The sequence below is a fragment of the Pleurodeles waltl genome, chromosome 9, assembly GCF_031143425.1.
Source record: "Pleurodeles waltl isolate 20211129_DDA chromosome 9, aPleWal1.hap1.20221129, whole genome shotgun sequence".
Classification (NCBI taxonomy): domain Eukaryota; kingdom Metazoa; phylum Chordata; class Amphibia; order Caudata; family Salamandridae; genus Pleurodeles; species Pleurodeles waltl.
In genome coordinates this window covers 718489406-718511687 of record NC_090448.1, presented here as the reverse complement: position 1 = coordinate 718511687, position 22282 = coordinate 718489406, and the positions used below count along the sequence as shown (strand labels likewise).

General features: G+C 44.2%; 1 protein-coding gene across 1 annotated transcript in view; it reads right to left on the bottom strand.

The window, feature by feature from the left end:
* Positions 1-22282, bottom strand: part of PC (pyruvate carboxylase) — a 1846452-nt gene that overhangs the window by 1650707 nt on the left and 173463 nt on the right. The window contains exon 2 of the mRNA XM_069207836.1: positions 8389-8492. The gene's annotated coding sequence lies outside the window, so the exon portion shown is untranslated. The remainder of the gene's footprint in view (positions 1-8388; positions 8493-22282) is intronic.

Here is a 22282-nt window from a genome sequence, read left to right as displayed (position 1 = left end):
AGGTGAAACACACACTAGCATGGAAATCAGAGGTTGCAATGGTGTTCGTCCTGTTAAGCCACTTCCTTAAGTGTGAGTCAGCGGTTGAGGAAACATTAGGACTTGTTAGTTTGCCATAACACAGGGAAGTCGGACTTTTCTGAGAACTCGTGGCACAATCAGAGCCATTGCCTGCGTGGACTACACTTGGGGGAAGTAGCAAAGAATCTTCCTGCAGCTGGCATGATTAGACCTCCGCCATTAGGGACTGCAAAGCCTACACTTAATCAGTTACCTGTTCACATACTCTAAGTGGGATGCACCCCAACAGGGATCACACGTTGTAGGCTGGTGGGAAGGGCTCCCTGTGAACAGACCAACCTGACTGGGAGATTCTGCCATATCCACCCAACAGTGGTAATCTGACTTGGAGAAAGAACGAGCAGAGTTCTTTGTGCATCAAGGGGCTACATCACAGAGTGGTAGAAAAAAAAAAAGACCTCCGTTTTCCCCTGAAGAGTTTCAGTTAACTAAAAGGGAGTAGTCTCGAATCTGATCAATATATTCCTGCATGTAAATTTATCGGAGAAACCAGGACCAATCATAAAGACAATGAGGTGGAGGGTGTAGGAAAAAAAAACTATAGTCTACCGGGAGCACTTTTTATAGAGTTAAACGTTGGAGAATACAGAACATGGAGGTGAAGCTGCAGGAGAAACAGCAAAAATGGCAGCAGTGTTACAAGAAATGATAATTCAGGCACAGTGCAATAGAAGCCATGGTGGAGTTGGACAAAACATTGGGCGCCCTTCACCCTGCAGAGAGGCATCCATCTTTTGGTGCTGGATACACTGGCTGAGATTTTTTCAAGGCTCTCCAGGGTATGGGGAAAACAAATGCCAGCTAATGTGTTCGGTTTACAACTGGTCTGTAATCATGGAGAGGTGAACAAAAAAAAAAAAAATCTTCGACAGGCCCCAAAAGTCTAATAACAAGGTTAGTGGTGTGGAGCTAATAATGCTATGATCCATAAACGTAGGTAATCACATAATCTGGGAGAAAATCCAAAAGAAAACAAGTACTGTTAAAGGTTAAGCAGGATATTGCAGAATCTGAGCTGTTTCACTACCGACATTCCTGTACAACTAGGGACATAGCACAAAGTAAGGGTGTTTATGTCCTCCAAGAATCTGCAACAGCTTTTCCCTAGAGAGTTTAAATCCTGATTCAAGCAGGGGCGGCTCCTCCGCTAAGGCAGAGGAGCGTTGCCCCACTGGATTTTTGCGAAAGGAAAAATAAAATAATGATAACAGGCTGGGCTGGGTTGGAGGGAGGGGGCCGGAGGAGGGCTATGTGCACACAATGTGTGCATATCTGTTTAGGGCTGGCCGTGTAGGGCTGGCCAAAAAGACATGTGCACTTCGCATGTTCTCTACCCGGCTGTGTAGCAAAGCCGAGGGGAGAACATGCCGAGGCCCATTCCTAATCGGAGCGGCGAAGCAGGCCGCTCAGATCAATCATGACGCTGCTGTTGCTGGTGACAGCAGCGTTGTGATTGGCTTGGAGCCTAGGAACAGGAAGTGGACGAGGACGGAGGGGAGACGACTGCGTCTCCCCCACAGCTACATTTTTTCCTCACCAGTCCCCCACTACCCTTGTTGAATGGCAGCCACCACTGGATTCAAGTGGAGTCGGTTCTAGGTGGATGTTTTAGGGTGAATTGTGGGTGTGCCCAGGGGTCAGGAAAACATGACTGCATCATAGATGACGGAGCTACAGTCTGTCCGGATATTCTTGAAAGGGGTGAAAGGAGGGTCTTTTTGGGTATTAGAGATTTTGGGCCTGATTCTAACTTTGGAGGACGGTGTTAAACCGTCCCAAAAGTGGCGGATATACCACCTACCGTATTACGAGTTCCATAGGATATAATGGACTCGTAATACGGTAGGTGGTATATCCGCCACTTTTGGGACGGTTTAACACCGTCCTCCAAAGTTAGAATCAGGCCCTTTGTGTGTTGTCTTCCTGCTTTCCCTTCCTCCCCTTGGACTCGGGGAGCTGCTGACTGCTGTGGAGAGATGCCCAGGAGGAAAATGTTCACATGAAATTTCTTGTGTGCTTTACTTTCTTTTGGTTGGTGTGAAGTTGCTATGAGGTAAATGGTGTTATTTGGCTAAAGACCCAAGATTCGATTGTATATGTTTAATAATCAGATTTATACACACAAGTGAAAAAAGATACACTAACCTATAGAAACATTTGTAGTCATTAGATAAAGATAACAGTTGACAAAACTGCCCAGACTTAAAAAATACTTTAGTACTTCACTGCTAGGTCGGTATCTATAATCGTTATTCAGAATTCACCTGACAACTGAGCTACCACCCAAAGGATACCGACAGTTCTCACACATTAATCACAGATTACCAACAAGGACAATTATCAAATATTACTACCTTCAGTAAAAGTCAAAACAAACAACTAATCGATTATTCTGGTAAGGTCCCAAAACATTTCACCGTGGTCGTATTACTTCTGAAATGATACTTAAAGGGTACAAATCCGACAGATAACAAGAAGCATCTCGTAGTTACTGTTTCAGTGGTCTGGGGTCACCTTAGGGAGCTGGGTTCCCTGGTAGCGGCTGCCGGTGATGTCCCGCTGCCCAGCAGCCGCCACACACCAGCTAGGACATCCACTGAGACGGACATTACGTCATGGGGTCCCGCCCTTTCAACCGGAGACATGGGAAAGCAGGAAAAAACATGTTCAAGCTAACAACTGCACTGACGCAGGTGCTACATAAAGTCACAGTGGCCCACGGACAACCGGCATATCGCGGATGCTCACGGCGCGGCTACGAAAATACCAAAGATTTGTCTCTAGGCAACTTCCTAAAGTTGAAAGTGGCACTCAACACCCCTGGCACAGAGCCGAGAAGGGAACGACCCTTACACAAGGCTTCTTTGCAAACCGTAAATAGTTTTCGCCCCGCTCCTCAGCAGCGGAGCATGCTTTTTTCACTAACAACAAATAAAAGTGAATCATGTTGCACTGCAAATAATAGGAGAGAAAAATGTAGAAGCGTTTCCCGAGACCGGAGGTTCTATGTGAAAATCAAAAGAAAATGTTCTCAGACCCGCCAAGTAATAGTTAACATTTTTCAAAGCAAACAAAAGAACAAAGTTATCTTGGGCCGGTTTCCAAACTAACGGGATACAAAGATTTCATTCTTGAAGGATTTGGACATGCAATGCGATTAACAGTCATACCACGACAGTCAGCGTTTTCAGTGAAAACAAGCACGAGTTAAGGTGGGCTGTCCTGGAGGTCGGCGTAGTGCTTGGAGCATCCAAACTAGTACAACCGTTACAAAAAATAAATCTTTAAAAGATATCACAGGGCCTACCATCTGCCCGGTTAGCGTGAAATCTGCTGGTTTTGCGCATCACTAAGGGGTCAGACCATTTGGTTCCTTTCATAAAACGTCCTCAAGCCCGCCTTTTATCTGCTCAGTCACTATGGAGTCTCTCTTTTGGTGCAACTATGTGGTGGGAAATGGCTTCAGCAACCCCTTCTAAAATCCATGTGTGAATAGTTAGTTTGAAATATTTGCAGAAATTTGTATATACACAGGAATGTATCAAACAGTGAAAGCCTTCATCTTTAGGATAATTGTACACTTGTTCAACTGGTGCCTCAGCATTTTCATGTGAATAGTTACAGCTCTAGATTTATGGGGGAGTTTACACCCGCGTGATGTAAGTTCCAGCGCAGTCGTCTGTAAAAGTCTGTTTACACGTTTTACCCTATTTTTTAAAGCCCCATTTCTATAGTGGTTTCCACGTTTCGCCCTTCTGGAAAGTACTCTTTATAGGCCACATGAAGCGGCGTAGCAGTGTTGAGTTAAAATACCGATGGTTTGTGGGCTGGGAGGGAGGGGAATGAATACGCGGCTCATTAATGGTACCTTGTATACAAGGGAAAAATACGTGGACTGCCACTTTTGTAATGCTGTTGCAGTACGGAAAACCCAATAGCTACGCTGGTTTATATATACGTGTGCTAGTTTTCATCCTGCATCCCACCACCACCCTCCTGGCTCGCTCCCACGGCCTCGGTGCATCAAGTACTGGCCGGGGTGACCAAGAGGAAGGGCTCGTGCCGTGGCCGACTGGGGAGAACTGCAACACAGACCCCACTGGCACTGTGAGCATCCACTTACTCCTGTGAGGTGCCGCCTCATTCCACTTGGAAACGTAGATCTTCCGCACAAGGCACGAGTCTAATATGCTGAAAAGTCTGTTAGGGTGCAACCTCCATCTCCAAATCCGGTGAATTTCAGGGCCAGGCAAACACGGCAGGGTGAACGTTTTTGCAGTCCCCCTTTAACACTGTAAGGGGTTAACAGGTGAATGCTCCTAGTACTAAAGGATTAAAAATCTAAACATTGAAAGCCTCGATATCAAAATGGCGTTAGACCAGATGCAGAATGCCATGAGTGGCACACATAGTTCCAGATGAGGAAGTACTTATGGCACCAGTATTGTCAAACTTTGCCATCAAGTTCGGAAATGCGGTAGTGGGTCTTTAAAATGCTTCCAGTTTCGAAAGGACTCCTAGTGAATATCACCCCTCTCTCTCATCTGGAGATGCTTTAAAAAAAATAGATTTGTGACATTAAACAAAGCAATTTCCAACCTGGCTTTTAAAAGAGAATGATTCACATCGTATTAGAAAAAAAAAAAAAAACACATAAAAAAAAGCATTAGTTTTAGTTTAGCAATTCACCGATTCCCATCCACCCAACTAACAAATGAGAAAGCACACTTCACCCACATGATTAAAAAGTACTAATGGTTAGTCTTGCGTTCCAATTTAGTATCCATTTTTAAGAAAACAAAATCTGTTGGAAAGTAATTGAATTGTTGCACTATCAAAAATAAACGTCCTTAAGGTCTTAACTCCCTGTGCGTCTGGTACTAGAGGCCAACCTTCACCACTTGCTGCACGTCCCACATGTAAACCCATCACATAATCGGAACACAAATCACTATAGAAACAAAAGTGTATAGGAATCAAATGACATTTTATAAAAACAAGATGTAAATGTAGCGCTTTTCAACAGTTACATTGTAGCTGGGTACCCTAATGAGCGTACCCCCTCCCGTTTGGACCTGTGGCAGCATTTAAAGTATTAAGTATTGGAGTGGGAACCTAGCGCTCTTGCAGGTCCAGGAAATAGACGCGCACGCATCTATTAGCTGTGGGAATCACAGATAACTTTAGTTTTGTCTCAACAAGAATAGACAAGCCAACACACGTTTTGTCTGTCAAGACTCCACAAAGCTTTTTAAAAGGCAATATGGACTTCTGTGCAGTCTTCAGTAAATGAAGCTTGGTGATGTGTTCTCAAAGTATTTGAGGCAGGAAATAGTGTCCACCTTTTACAGTATGTACTGCTCTGCAGTCGAGAGAGGGTTTTCTCTAAGGCTACATCCTCTCTCCCCTTGCTTGAATGTATCCCCTCATTTGATGGAATCAAACTGCCTGCAAACTAGTAATGGAAAGTGACTGTGGCCCTGCTGCTCACAAGAGGGCAACACAAGGCTTCCTGCACGCTCGCTCTCAAGGTGACCGCACTATACATTTGCCTTAAAAAGATGCTGTGTGAGAAGATGAAGTATGTTGTTTAACAATAAATGGTTCTCGCTACCCACACAGGGTAGGGAAAGAAAGCTGGTCCAAGAAGTCTGTAGGCCAAGGGAATAAAGGTGGAACAGCAGACAGGAGGGCTGCCAGCCAGTGGGCCTGGACTTTATATGTTTAATAATGACACGCCTGACCTGTGCTTCTTCCTTAGGTAAAAAGATCCATCCATGTTTCTTCCCGCACTGAGCGGCAGTATTTTTTTGAGCAACGAAATGGGAAGCCCATTCTGGTGGGCGATTACTAAAGAGACCAGAGTTAGCAACCACATGTTCAGACCTCATGCAATTTACAACATTGAGAAGCAGACTTTTTGTATTTAAAACATGAGGGACGAAAGGGAAACATCTTAAGTCCCAAAATGGTTTGGGGACATGTAACAGGGAAGCTAGTTTTCGGTACTATGTAAAATTATCCCATGAATGTTCTAGACAGTATTAATACAGGGTGTTCATTCAGCAATAGTTGTTACCAAGGGTGCCACTCCTCGATGAGCACTAAATGGAGAAAACAAACATTTCAGCCGAAAAGACACTGAGAACCACACTCTACAGACTCATGTTATGTTGAAATCCATGGTTTCACAATCTGCCAAATTCTCGAATTTCAGGTTGGGTCGACAGGATACAATTTTCTGCCAAGTTTAAACAAACCATTTTTAGTTCAAGTGTAACGAAATGTGTTACATAATTTCCAGTGTCACTTTATTTAAGATGTGCATCACACAAAAAAAGCCCTTGGGCGCCTAAATTATCCTGTCACACCACAAGGTACATTACCTGTCATAATCTCCAAACCCCAAGGGCAGAATGGATCAAGCACTACAAAAATTCATAAAGTTTGCCCAGGGGACGTGACAAACAAACTGTAAAACATTGACGAGATAAAGAAGTCAGACTTGCGAATAAGGTATTCCTACAATTCAGAGAAAATGAGCAGCACAAAATGATCATGAAGGGATATTGTATGATTACATGCAGAAGACCACTTGCGGCACTGCAAGCCAAAGATCAAATAGCGGAATGGCACAAGACGCAGACTATCTACGTGTTGGTAAGATAACGGGAAGATTAAAGGATCTAACCAGTGCTCCGGGCCATTGCCAACAAGGGTCTGAATCTAGATGGAGATAGAAGATCGCAGAATTTTGCCAGTGAGCACTGCAGAGTGAGTAGTGCAGACAAAAACATTCAGGATCCAGTAAGAAGAAAGCAATCCTTCTCAGCTCTTAGAGACCACTTACCAAACTATACAGGGCAAGGAGAGATCTGGCCTGGCCACGGGGCACTGAAGTAGAATTAGATCAACGTAACATCAAGTAATGCGAAGAAGCCAAAGAAGGCAACAGGTGGCAGGAAACGGATACAATGGTAGGCCCAGATCCTGGGCTTGTAAAGAGCAGTCAGATCTATACTGACAGAAGACAGCATTCCAGGAGTAACAATTTCCTCTCCCTCACCTGGTACAGACAGTTTTTCCAATCGAAAAAAATGGCAATGAAGACCAGGTGGACTCCGCATGACCCTTCAATATGATAGCCCTTGACACTGAAGTGCATTCCAAGGGCCTTCATGGTGTGGTGCAAGATTCTTTGAAGTTCAAAGCAAGGAAACAATGCGCTTTGTCGGAAGGCCACACAACCACCCTAAATATCCTAGCAAGTCTTATTTCCATTGTAGTGAGCAATCCCACAAAGACAAATAGGAAGATCCTACTGAAACACGTTCTATAGTTTTCATATGCACCGCTATTCTTTTAAAGGTTTGGAAAACCAGTAAATGTATATTTAAAAACCTACTACTTTTTTTTTTTCAAATAAAGCTTTGCACATTTTCTGGTCAAATGTTCCAGCTCATCGAATCACAACTATAGGCTTGAACCATTTCGTTGATGCTCCATTTCAGAAGGTTCTGCTGCAACTGCTAAGCCTACAGTTCCAGTATCACTGCATGCAATACTTTGGCCATTAGCAGGTGGGCCATGGTGTGGCAGCTGACTCGGTAGGTGCGAGCTACATCTCTGACTCGTACGAACAGATGCCAGACTTACTTCATGAGTGAGCCTCAGGACATGAGGCCCCAGCTGTAGTGAATGCCAAAGCGCTCTTGGTACAAGATCAAAGACCGACAGGACAGCACTTGCCCAAAGGAAATTGACAGAGTTCATTTTTGTACACCTGCTCAATTTAATCTATTGTCTCAAGGCATTAGTGTGAAATCTAATGTTAAGCCGACAGCATCTGAAATTCGAGCCCTCCAAGATCGCGCAATCTTCTAGACGAAGTGCTGTAACATGCCACAACTCTGCAAAGGCAGTGAACTCCTAGTGCATTCTTAGCGAGTCATGCTTAGTTTAATCATGTTCCTCTCCGATAAAACATCTAAAGAGTGCGGTGTTACAGAAGCTACATTGGGGGGCTGTGTAGGGATAAAACCTGGACAGTTGAATAAGTAACAAATGTTCTGTTCCCAAATGAAGAAAGAAAAAAAAAGCCTCCTGAATGAAATGGATGGTATTTGCTTACAACTTGAGTCCGCATCAATGCTGGGTCAAAAAGTCAAGGATTCAGTATTGGCAAACAAACTAACGATAATCCAATCTCCCTACCCCATAGATGCATGCAATTGTTTACTTGTGAACAAAATCCATACTGATGAAAACATTTGTACGAAAGAAAAAGTGAAAGCAATTTGTTAATACCTTTATACACGCGCAACAAGAGTGTTCTGCTGAATGATTTTCAGGTTGTGCAGTAAGGAGTCAATTCTGGTCCCAGTTAAAGTCTTCGTGCTTTAAGTTGATACCTAGAATTTGACAAGAAAACACAGTTAACCTCTAGCAGGTTTCCTTTACTCTAGGAAAAAACCGGGGTGGCTCCTTCACTGACAAAGGAGCGTTGATGGCAAACCCCCTCTGGCCAAGAGCCAGGAGATTAAAAATAAAACGATAGTACAACTATTGTTTTATTTTTGATCTGCTGGCTCAGCCAGAAATATAGGGAGGGGTGGGGTAGGGCAACAGGAGGTGGGAGGTGGAAGGATGCAAAAGTGTGCACTTAAGTGTGCATGTGTGTTTGGCTGGCCGTCTCAGGCTGGCCAAACACACATGCGCACTTAGGTTTCTCCAGCCCAGCTGTGTTTAATAGCCAGGCTGGAGAAACTGCACAGACCCCAGGGCACTGAGCAGCAGACCGATCCTGATGCTGCTTTCATGCTATGTATATATGAAAGCAGCGCCGGACTGCTGGGGAACCTGTGCAGGTGTCCCACCAAATGCTGGGACACCACATGGAGGGAAGAGGAGCGCAAGGCGGCAGGAAACGGAGAGGAGTGTAAGGTATGTTTATTTTTTATCCTCCCCCCTCTGCCTCCGTCCCATTGCCCCCAACCCTCCCCTTGATATTTGAGTCACCCACTGCTGGGAAGAGACAGGACCAAAGAGCTTTGTGGTCTTCATAGGAGCTGTTTTCACCACAAGCTGCCTTGTGCAGGTCCCCATGCAATATATAAATACATTTCATTCACAACAGCCGATAAAACCTGTAGTGACAATTCTTAGCACATCTCAATGCAAAGAACACAAAACAAATAAATGTGTATGAAACCAATTTAAAACTGATTTAAATAATACTACACCAGGGCATGTATTCAATATGGAGCATTAAACCCAGCTGTAAAGTGTTCGACATGCAACATTTAACCAACTGTACACACTGCACAGTGAATTATATGGGACTATGAATCCCAGACTAAGAACCTGGATGCATATATAAACCGACTACATGAAACAACTTGCTGCAATAGCAGCTCCTGTTATGAAAGTTATATTATAAACTCTGAGCATATTAGCTCATCAGACGTACATATCCACATCAAGTAGGATGCATACAAATTTAAAACAATTCAAACATGTTATTGTTTGTAGGGGACAGACAGGTCATAAAATAATTTGATAATTATGAAGCAACATATGCTTGATATTGCTCCATACATTTTGTGAGTTCCATTTTTGTAGGAGGCTGGCCTGGCTTATAGTGAGTATATTGTGGTACTTACACTATGTGCCAGGTCCAGTTATCCCTTATTAGTAGAATAGAGGTGTTTCTAGCAGCTTAGGCTGGTAGAGGTAGCTATGGCAAAGCAACTTAGGCTGAACTAGGAGACATGCAAAGCTCCTACTATACCACGTATATCATATAGCACAATATCATAAGAAAACACAATACTCAGAGTTACTAAAAATAAAGGTACTTTATTTTAGTGACAATATGCCAAAAGTATCTCAGATGATACCCTCACTTAGGAGGTAAGTAATATACACAAAATATATGTACAAAAACCCAAAACAGGTAAGTAGCAGTAAGAAAAGTAGTGCAAACAATGTAGAATCACAATAGGATGCAAAAGGTAGACATAGGTTTTGGGGCAACACAAACCATATTTCAACTAAGCGAGTTGGGCAATGCAGGACGGAGTGCTGGGGACCCAGGCTAGGCTGTGCACAAAGGAATCCTTGGAAAAGTGCACAGAAGCCGGAGCAGCTGCAGATCCGCAGTACACAGGATTACTGTCCATGTGGAGAGGCAAGGACTTACCACCACCAAATTTGGACAGAAGGGCCACTGGACTGTGGGAGACACTTGGACCCAGCTCCTGTGTTCCAGGGACCACGCTCGTCAGGATGAGAGGGGACCCAGAGGACCGGTGATGCAGAAGTTTGGTGCGGGCGTTGGCAGGGGGAAGATTCTGTCGACCCACGGGAAATTTCATCTTGGCATCCAGTACATGTGGTAAAGGCAGACAGCCCTCTGAGCATGCACCACCAGGAAACAGTCGAGAAAGCCAGCAGGATGAGGCGCTACAATGTTGCTGGTAGTCTTCTTGCTACTTTGTTGCGGTTTTGCAGGCGTCCTGGAGCAGTCAGCGGTCGATCCTTGGCAGAAGTCGAAGAGGGAAGTGCAGAGGAACTCTGGTGAGCACTTGCATTCGTTATCTGAGGAATAGTCCAGAGGAGAGACCCTAAATAGCCAGAAAAGGAGGCATGGCTACTAAGAAAGGAGGCTTGGCTACTGAAAGAGGTAAGCACTTATCAGGAGGGGTCTCTGACGTCACCTGCTGGCACTGGCCACTCAGAGCAGTCCATTGTGCCCAAACACCTCTGAATCCAAGATGGCAGAGGTCTGGGACACACTGGAGGAGCTCTGGGCACCTCCCCTGGGAGGTACTGGTCAGGGGATTGGTCACTCCTGTTTCCTTTGTCCAGTTTTGCACCAGAGCAGGGCTGGGGGATCCCTGAACAGGTGTAGACTGGCTTATGCAGAGATAGGCACCATCTGTGCCCATCAAAGCATTTCCAGAGGCTGGGGGAGGCTACTCCTCTCCAGCCCTTCACCCCTATTTCCAAAGGGAGAGGGTGTAACACCCTCTCAGAGGAAATCCTTTGTTCTACCTTCCTGGGACTGGGCTGCCCAGACCCCAGGGGGGCAGAAACCTGTGTGAGGGGTTGGCAGCAGTAGCAGCTGCAGTGGAAACCCCGGAAGGCTGTTTGGCAGTACCCGGGTTCTGTGCTAGAGACCCGGGAATGCATGGAATTGTCCCCTCAATACCAGAATGGTATTGAGGTGACAATTCCATGATCCTAGACATGATACATGGCCATGTTCGGAGTTACCATTGTGACCCTACACATCGGTAGTGACCTATGTGTAGTGCACGCGTGTAATGGGGTCCCCGCACTCACAAAGTTTGGGGAATTAGCCCTGAATAATGTGGGGGCACCTTGGCTACTGCCAGGGTGCCCACACACTAAGTAACTTGGCATCTAACCTTCACCAAGTGAGGGTTAGACATATAGGTGACTTATAAGTTACTTATGTGCAGTGAAAAATGGCTGTGAAATAACGTGGGCGTTATTTCACTCAGGCTGCAGTGGCAGTCCTGTGTAAGAATTGTCTGAGCTCCCTATGGGTGGCAAAAGAAATGCTGCAGCCCATATGGATCTCCTGGAACCCCAATACCCTGGGTACCTAGGTACCATATACAAGGGAATTAAGGGTGTACCATTGTGCCAATGAAAATTGGTAAAATTAGTCACTAGCCTGCAGTGACAATTTTAGAAAGCAGAGAGCATAACCACTGAGGTTCTGGTTAGCAGAGCCTCAGTGATACAGTTAGGCACCACACAGGGAACACATACAGGGCATACATTATGAGCACTGGGGTCCTGCCTGGCAGGATCCCAGTGACACATGGGCAAAAACAAACATACATACAGTGAAAATGGGGGTAACATCCCAGGCAAGATGGTACTTTCCTACAATTTTCCCCTGATCTACACCATAGAATACGTAGGAAGAACAAGCATTTGCAATGTAATAGCTCTCATATTTGCTTGAGTTAGAGCTATTGGCTTTGTAAATGCCTAACTGGACATTTCTTGCAACATAAAATTGGTCAACCCTGCAGCATAATGTGGTCCCTCTCTGCCACTTAATTCCTGTGGCCATGCATATAACTAAAGCACACTCATTTACCTTCTTCCTCTATCTGCAGAAGAAAATCTTAATATTGCCATTGTTTATTTATATTATTATTCTGGTGTCCGCCGCCACCCCCCCCCCCCCCACCCCCACCCAACCTAGTGTGGTGATCCAGTCCAGAGATGACCTGGTCAGAAAGAGTACACCGTGATGGTGGTCCCATTGTCCTACGACCACCACATGGTGATTATGGGCAAAAATGTTTTGTAAAAGGAATGCCCCGCAAAGTATTATGGGGGAAGAGTTTGAGTGCAGCAAATACTGTATTATATTGACTGTAATGCTCAGAACAGCCACCTATAGGGCGCCACAATAAAAATAGCATTTGTAAGAAACATGGTCATGTAACCATATAGTCAGCCTCCAGAGAGCATAACCACATGAAAACAGATCAGAACGTAATGCAGTGTAACCATATATTTAGCCCCCAGAGGGCGTAGTGCATTACACATTTTCAGACCTAGCAGGCCTACTAGAATAATATTACAAACAAGGCCCTTAAAACACAAACTACTCCCAGCTGTAAAACTAAAGTTTCAGCCATGAGAGAAGTTAAAGACACCGAATAGTGGGAGGGGCTATTATTTTGGTGTACCCTCAACCTAGTGTGGAGAGACCGAGATAATCTAGAAGAGTGCATTGTGCTGAACATTTTGATGGTGGTCCCACTGCCCTAAGACCACCACATGGTGAGTTATGGGCAACAATGTTTTGTAAAAGGAATACCCTGCAAAGCATTGTGGGGAGTTTCAGAGTGCAGCGAATATTGCAGTATCTTGACTAATGCGCAGAACATCTCCTAGAGGGCTCCACAATAAAAATAGCATTTTTAGCATAACTGTATGGTTACATGACCATGTTTCCTACAAAGATTTATACAGCGCATGGCTGCCTCAGCAAGAAGGGGTCCCAAAAATGCAGACTGAAAAATAAATAAAAAAACCTACAGAAGGGTCTAGGAGGAAAACAGCGAGGTCTTCAACTATTTCCGGAAGGACCATTGATTCCGAACGCTCCTGATCGACTGAGAAAGTGCATTCCAAAAAGCCAGGACCTTGGGGCGAAAAGAACAGCCACCTGCTTTGGCTCTCTTTACACGCGGAACAGAGGCCAAATTGCAGTCAGCAAAGCGCAGTGACTGTAAGGGTCTATACGAGGAGACTAAATTAGTCAGGATAAAAGACCCCTGAGAGAAAAGGATTTTATGAGTGGTGCACAAGGTCTTAAAATGCACACTTTTTCGAAAGGGAGCCAGCTGGAAACAGAGCAGGCTTAGGAAGTGAGAATCGCATCTTGGCCGCAGCATTTGGGCCAGTTGAAGTCTACGGATCACAGCCTTATTGGCAACCAGGTAGAGGATGTTACAGTAGTCAAGCCAGGAAAGAATGACTGCCTAAATAATTACTTGATGAGTGGGAGGATAAAAAAAATAAATCCAACAATAGATTTGAACCCGCGCAAACAAGTGCCGACCATTGATTTTGCCTGTGATTCTAAAGTTAGCGTGTTGTCCATTCAGACACCTACATTTTTTCCCACAGACTTGAACCGAGGGGGAAGACTGAGTGCAGGAGGCCACCAATGGTCGCCCCAAGAGTGGGTGTCTTTCCTTAAAAGAGAATCTCAGCTTTGCTAGAAGTAATAGGAAATTTGCCTCCATCCACTCAGCAACGGCTAGCATGTTCCTACGAAAATTAGCCTTGTAAGACATGGGGTTGCTGGAAAAGGAGAGCACGATCTGGGTGTCATCTGTGTAGGACACCAGCGTGAAGCCCAGGGAGTTGACAACTTGCGCCAGAGGTTGGATATAGATATTAAACAGGGTAGGGTTCAAAGAGGAGACGTGGGAACTCCATGTGGTAGAGCGTGTGAGTGAGCTGTATGAGGAGGAGATGACCTAAAAGGAGCAATCTGAGAGATAAGAGAACCAGTCTAAGGCAGGACCAACTATGCCAATCTCCTAAAAGCACCAAAGCAGAATTTGGAGGGACAGAGTGTCAAAAGAGGTGCTTAGATCAAGTCAGAGGCGGTGCTCTAATCTAAAGTGCGCTGAAGTTGCTCAGTGAATGCAAGAGTGGATTCTGTGTTGTGCAATGGCCTAAAACCATTCTGTGAAATATCCAGGATCCGATTATCTTCCAAGAACTTTGTTAAGATAGTGTTGACATGAGCCTCCACCACTTCAGCAAAAAAGGCTGAAGAGAGATAGGGCAGACATGCAATATAACCATATATTTAGCCCTGAGAGGGTGCAGTGCATTACACATTTTCAGGCCTAATAGAATATTACAAACAAGGCCCTTAAAACACAAACTATTCTCCGCTATAAAACAACAGTTCAAGCCATGACAGAGCTTAAGACACTGAAGGTTATTTGCACCCCTCCGCCCCAACCTAGTGTGGGGACCCAGAGATGCTATAGACAGAAAGTCATGCCAAACGTTTTGATGGTGGTCCCATTGACCTAGGACCTCCACATGGTGAGTTATGGGCAAAAATGTTTTGTAAAAGAAATGCCCAGCAAAGCATTTTAGGGCAGGTTTCCATGTGCAGCAAATATTGTAGTATCTCGACTGTAATGCTCAGAATAGCCCCTAGACGACACCACGATAAAAACAGCATTTGGAAGAAAAATGGTGCTGTAACTATCTAGTCAGCCCTTTAAGGGCATAACCACAAAGAGAGAATGGCAGAAAGTAAAAAAGTGTAACCAGATCTTAAGACCCTAGAGGGCGTAGTGTCTTACACATTTTCAGGCCTAACAGGCTTACTGCAATAATATTACCAGCAAGGCCCTTAAAAAACACAAACTACTACCAGCCATAAAATAAAAAGGTATAGCAATGAGAGCTTAAAAAGACAGTGAATGGTGGAAGAGATCATTTTGTGGTTCCCACAACCTAGTGTGGGGACCCATAGCTTACCTAGACAGAAAGTGTGCCGTGCTGAACAGTTTGGTGGCGGTCCCACTGTCGCAGGATCACCACAGGCTGAGTTATGGGACAAAATGTTTTCTAAAAGAAATGCCCTGAAAAGCATTATGGTGTGTGTTTCCCGAGTGCAGTGAATATTGTAGTATCAGTTCCCCTGCTGTGCCGGGAGAGCCGATTTGAGGATTTCTGTGATTTTTCTGTTTAAAATGCGTCAGTTTGTATAGTTTTAAACTGCTAAACTTGTTTGTAAGTGGTACTCATTTAAAGCGCTCCTCCAATCAAGTTCGCGCTATACGTAACTTAAAAAAATAAAATAAAATAAAATAACTCCCCTCCAACTTACAGGCTTTGGGCGCAGATACCACAAATAAACAGTGACATGCCCAAAAACAAGTAAGAGGATGAAACAACATACAGACACCAAGCGTAGGGCGGAGAGGCAAAAGAAAAAAGTGGTGCGCTACACTAAGGTATATGGCCTATTGTGGAATAGACCATGTAACAGGGTTAGTCTCCAAGACGGTAAAACAGCCTGAAGGCAGGACAAACCTGAAGCATTTACCTATGAAATTAAGGGCATTTTGAAAGGGAGGCCAAGGAACGAATGGAAGTGATGGGCATGGTGAAAGCCCACAGAAGTATATTACAACATGTAGAGAGACAGGGCATGCGCGCTGCCTAGACTCGACCTAAAAAAAAAAAGAAAAAAAAAAAGAAGAAAAGAAGGAGTCGTCTTCCCATTCTGCATCACCATGCCATTTCCAGCAGCCCATCCGGACTCAACATCTCATTGGCTGGCCTCCCGTAAGGTAAGCAGTGAAGTGTCATGCCTACATTGGCATCTCGTCTACATCTCATGGGCTTACAGGTCACTCTGGGTGAATGTGCTTTTGTTGATGTCGTGTAGAGGACCTTCCTCCAAGAACCTCTCAATTGATAACACAAAGATCACTTCCTCCACAAAGAAACACTCCCTCCAAATCCTAGTAGTATAATCAGTGGGCAAAGGAGACACCAATAGTGGCATTGCTTCCATTCGACTGAAGTAGAGATCCAAAGTACATACTCCTCCAACTGAGCTATCACTCAGTCTAAAACATAGTTTAGCGTGTTAACTTTCCAAAATGGCTTCCGCATCTTTTCGGGGGCATTAAGCACCATAGAAATACAAATTCAAAACAGGGCAATGCAAACAAATGACCAGAATACAGATACACGTTAGGCTCCCACCTGCCACCCTCAGCCACTGTGAAACGCTGGACTCCTTGTCCACATTATAACAAAAACAGCTTATGCCTTACACAGTTCTAGATCAGGCCACTCACTGAAAAGAATACTTTAGGTGTTCCACGCAGATGGCACAACAAGTAAAGTTACAAAACACCTTTTCAGGAAGACTGCAACACTTGACAACCACATATTGCCTTTTTAAAAATAAAAAAGCAGCTGCACAGATCCAACAAACTGCTACGTGATGGAGCCAGCACACTGGTGCCTGATGGAGCCAGCACACTGGTGCCTGATGGAGCCAGCACACTGGTGCCTGATGGAGCCAGCACACTGGTGCCTGATGGAGCCAGCACACTGGTGCCTGATGGAGCCAGCACACTGGTTCCCCATGGAACCAGCACACTGGTGCCTGATGGAGCCAGCACACTGGTGCCTGATGGAGCCAGCACACTGGTGCCTGATGGAGCCAGCACACTGGTTCCCCATGGAACCAGCACTTTGCTGCTTGATGGAAACATGTTAGATATTGGGTCTCTAGTTGGCAGCGGTATGCACACTGTCCAAGCAGGAACCACAATCTTAGTCAGGGCAAGTTAAAATACACAACCTAAATTCACCTGTACTCACCCTCTAGTAGCTTGGCACAGAGCAGGCAGGCTTAACTTAGAAAGAGAAGTGTAAAGGATTTGTGCAACACACAAATAGTAATCGCAGGAGGTACAGCACAGAAAGACTCCACCCAAGTGGCTTAATACTACAACGATAATCAGTTGTCAGCACCAGTGGTTGTTGAGGATAATGGTGGAAACTAAGATGCATTTGGGGCTAGGACATAACAGCTGGTGTGCCAGGCAAAACTCAAACAAAGGCCCTCTACTAAGGTAGGGTAGGCTGCAAGTGGTCTATGGGGACACTAGCCAAAGAAGAACTAGACTTCTTGCAGTTCAGGTGAGCATGAAGATGTTTTTCTCCAATCAACAGCCCATGCCAAACCAACTTCTGACATCCCTTTCCCCCTCTCTTTTTCTTCCAAACACTCCAAGCGCTGCACTTCGAGTCTGTAGCTTCAATTGCAGGAGTATGATCGATAGACACAAAGAAAAACATTAACTTAACCCAGCTAGAAAGTGAAGTCTTGCATTCTCTCCTTATATCATACCATGGTCTAAGAGTTACAGTTCAATAACATTACGTGCACTGAGGTTCAAAAACATTGTTGGTGATATGTACACCATAAGTTAAAAAAGGAGCTCAAGGTTACGTGGCATATTTTAGGGGAAAAAAAAGGTGCCCATGAAAGCACAATTTATGTTTTCTGCCATTAAACTACCTTAAATCAGGTTAAATTATTGTCACCAAATAGTGAATATAACTTTGCTTCACCTCTGCTGGAATCCGGATCATTCAGACTCGAGAGGAAAACTATTGCACCAGAACACCGCCTGCACCAACAAGCCACAAACAGACACATTTCTGCGCTGACCCTTACCTCTAGAATTGTTCAGCATGGTCTAGCAGATAATACTGATATGGCCTACTTCGAGGAGCACATGGTGCATAAATGTGCAGCAGGGACTAGACCCTAGAAGATCTAACTAACTGGGTTCTGGCTAAATTACTGGCGCCATCACTCTTAGCTGCAGGTAGCAGCATAAAATGGAGTAACACATTCTGTATTGGAGTCAGCGGTGATTAGTGGGGCGTGGACACTACCAGCATCAACAATACAGAGTTATTCACTGGTTTCTTCCACTACGTGGACAACAAACAGTCCTCAGGGGAAGTATCTCGCCAAGTTCAAATAATTACACTTCATGCCACACAATGCCAAAACAGTTGCATTCCAATCCATCCGGTGCACACAATTCCAGTCCTCTGCACGCCACACAATTCAACTTCACCCCCACACAGTGTCAAACCACTTCACTCCATTCCACGTCACACAATGCCACACAATTCAGGCCCACTCCACTACAGCCAATGCCATGGAATTTCACTTTATTCCATGCCACACAGTACCAGTACACTGCACTCCAATCCACTCAATTGCTTGCCAAACAATTCCACCCCATACCACACAGTTCCATTCTGCGCCACACGGTGTCACAAAATTCCGCTCCACACAAGTACATTCCACTCAGTGCCACACAGTTCTGCCCCACTGCACTCCACATGCCACATATTTCCACTCCATATCACATGATTCCACTCCACACACTGTCAAATAATTATACTTCATGCCACACAATGCCAAACAGTTGCACTCCACTCCACATGGTGCGCACAGTTCCAATCCTTTCCACAGACAATTCAACTCCACTCCTCACAGTGCCATACAATTTCACTCCACCCCACACAATGCCACTCCACTACAATCACCAGCATTCAATTCCACTCCACACAATGCCACACATTGACTCCATGCCACACAGTTTCACTTCTCATAATGTCACACCGTTCCACTTTACGCCACATGACACACAATTCCACTCTTCACATTGCGACTTCATTCCACACATACTATGTAATAACAATCAATTATACACATACTCTTTAAACCTACTCTATGTGTATGTTATTCTATGCTTAACATGTTCATAGGTCATTGCATAGCTCCTAGATAAGTTGTTATATTAGTTACTTATGAATCCCTGCTCTCACTTATATCACACTGATCAAATGTTTTATTACCATAAGCATTTCGCTATTCAAAAATTGAGGAAAGATAAATAAATGTTAGACAAGTACACTTATCAATTATCTTCAAATAGTACTAATCTTGAAAGCCTGTGTTTATACAATACAACTTTTCTTCTCATATTAGAATACCCATTATTATATGCCTTGAACATATATTCCCTTCCTAGGTATTTACATATTTATTACTCTAATCCTACTGTACTAGCAAAAAATTAAATAATAAATTAAATAAAATCTATAAATAAAATTCAAATTATAAATAAAAGTTAAAAAATAAGAGTGAATAAATAAATGATAATATATATATATATATTTATATAAAAATAAATAAAATATAAATATATTCTCTTGAAAGCTTTACTTTGTCTACCCATAACCCAATGTTATGTCTCTGTCAATCTATCCTCCACCCCCAATCTGACACATCCCAAACCCATTCTACAACTTTCATCTCCAAAATAACCCTGCCTAAGCTTTTCCCTGCTCTTCTAGCTCACCTCAAACCTCAGTTTAATACCATGATCTCCCAAACAACCCTACTAAATGCTCCCTCATTTATCTCACTTTTGACTCATCCAAAACCCCTCCTGCTACTATGATCTCCCTAACCCTTTCCACAGACTCTTCCATCCTCCATCTCTCCTTTACTCATCCCACGCCTCATCCTACTACTATAAACTCCCAATTAACACTTCTGGATTCTTCCCACCTCTATTCCTCCATTACTCTAATCAATTCAACTAACAAACTCACATATCCTCTGCTCAAATTAACTCCTAATAATACGAATACTACTCCTATTTCCCTATACTAATCCACCGCTAATTCCTCTTGGGTTCCGGAGTAGCATGCTACTCGCCAAAAAGCGCTTTGACGCCTCATCAGGGGTAGTAAGCGCTCTATAAATACTATTACAATTACTATTACAAGTTCACAGAAGCCTCACGAGTCTAGTGAAGGCTGCCGCATGGTTTGTGGTTGCAGCTCAAGAGTGAAAAACATTTGCATTGTACATACTCGCAATGCTAAAAGATTGGCTAGCGGCTTATCCATGGTTTTCCAGCACCAATTTCCTTGCCTGCGAAAGTTCTGCCCATTGAGCGATGCCCCTCTTTTCAGTCCAGGCTGGCATTGCACATCCTTCCATGACCGACACTCGTCCACGTCATGTACAAACTCAGGGGCGAGAGGGCAGGTGTGTATGGCCATTAGGGACACATTTACATAGCGCTTAGTAGCCAGTAATGGATACTTTCGTCCTTTGAGAAGGAGGCTCATCTCATGAATGGCACACAACGGGCAGGTGAGGACGCGACCACATCGCGTGCTTCCTGCAGAGATAAGGACGAGCAAAACGATGCAACTAAAAAGTTTGGTGATGCCACAAACCAACACTGACAATATTCACCAGAAGCAGCGCCCTGATCACCTAAAGGACTCTGTTGTGCTTGCATCAGTCTCGCAAACGTATTCAGCTATTTATGACGTTTCTGATAACGTTTACATGTGTAGTTTGCAAGCTTTAGGGCAGGAAGACACTTTTTCAAAAGCAATAGAACAGTCCACTGAATCTATTTTCCGTCTCACACGGGAAGCCTTTTACTTTTGTGGATTACATTTTCACACAGCGATTTTTTTAATAACTAAAACACACTGTACCTAAAATATCCCACCCCCGTACTGCTGTCTCAGTTGTCCTTATTCACTCAGTCTATCAAGTTGTTACGCAGGGCAGCTAAACTGTCGAGTTTGGATTCAGAAAACCTCGGACCTAATCTTAGCTTTCCAACTTGATCACGTTGTGTGATCCTGGACACAAGGCTTGCTCTACTTCCACCACAAGTTTCTTATCGGGCAAAATCTGTATCCAATAAAAACGGATTAAATGATGGGCCGAGGTATTGTATCTTAAAATAAAAGCCTGGACTGGGCTGGCTCAATGGCTGAAGAAATCTGAGTGCCACCTTCAATTCAATTGCCTGTTCCCTTCTAGGCGCTACTCGAACTTTCACCCTACCCTAACGACATTGCAGTCAATACTACACAAAAACTAAGCAACTTATTTTATGCTGAAACAGCTAAACGGTACCCACACAAAAGTAAGAACATCTTTAATTTTGCCACAGATATAGCATGGGCTTTGTTCACATATGTTAGGTGTAACCCATTTGGCACTCCACGGAGGTGGAAACTCCAGATGACTGGTGAGAGACTGAAATTGTTGGCAACTGCACCGAGCAAGAACCACCAAGCATAAGAAACAGAACGGCTTATCAAAATACCATGGGGATAGATTAGGGGTAGAAGAGAAGTCTGCAAAAAGAAAACACACCCATTACCTCAATGACGAAAGAATACTTTTATAAAAACAAGCATTACCTAAGCCAACCCTCTATCATTCCCAAGCACTGTGAATAAACGGTGTAATAATCACCCAAACCAATGGTACCTAATTTACCAAGGCTAGAAGGTGGAGCTAACCTTATGAACAAGGGGCCCGCAGGTCACCGCATTGCACAGCGGCAAGTGTTTTGGTCACTGAGCTATCTGGCTGGTATTCTTCACCAGATACCAAGTTAGACAAGCAGAGCTCACTTCTGTTTTTCATGAGATGTTCCGCCTTGCTTGCGTCACCAAGGCACATAAAAAAAAGAGGGATTACGGAGGGAGATTCAGAAGGGGTAAGGAGAGGGTGTGGCGCCACACCCACAGCTGCCGACCTTGGAGCTGGGAGTCCAGGTTTGAGTCTCGGCATCGGTTCAAAATCTAGTGATTCTGCACAAATAACTTAATCTCCCTGTGCCTACAAAAAAAGGCTTTTTAACACAGGATAGTAAGCATGATATAATAATGCAATTAATTTAAATGTAAACACGGGGCGGGGGCGCTCAGGAAAACAAAAGGGAGGAAGGGGTTAAGGGAGGTTGCACCTTGGGGAGGGTGGCTTAAAGAGGGAAACAAAGATAAAACCCTAATAAAATGCCAATTATCTTGGAGAGAGATTGTAGCACAACATTCAGAGCTGCTGATTTTGGACCTTGGAAGCCCAGTTTGAGTCTGTCATTTTATTTTATTTTTAAACGAGGGAAAGCTCAGTAAATAAATAAAAACGTATGTTTCAGTCCAAGGAGCATGCTGACACAAGCCAAGTGAGCAGAAACAAACCATTTGACATGGAGTAACAAAACCAGAG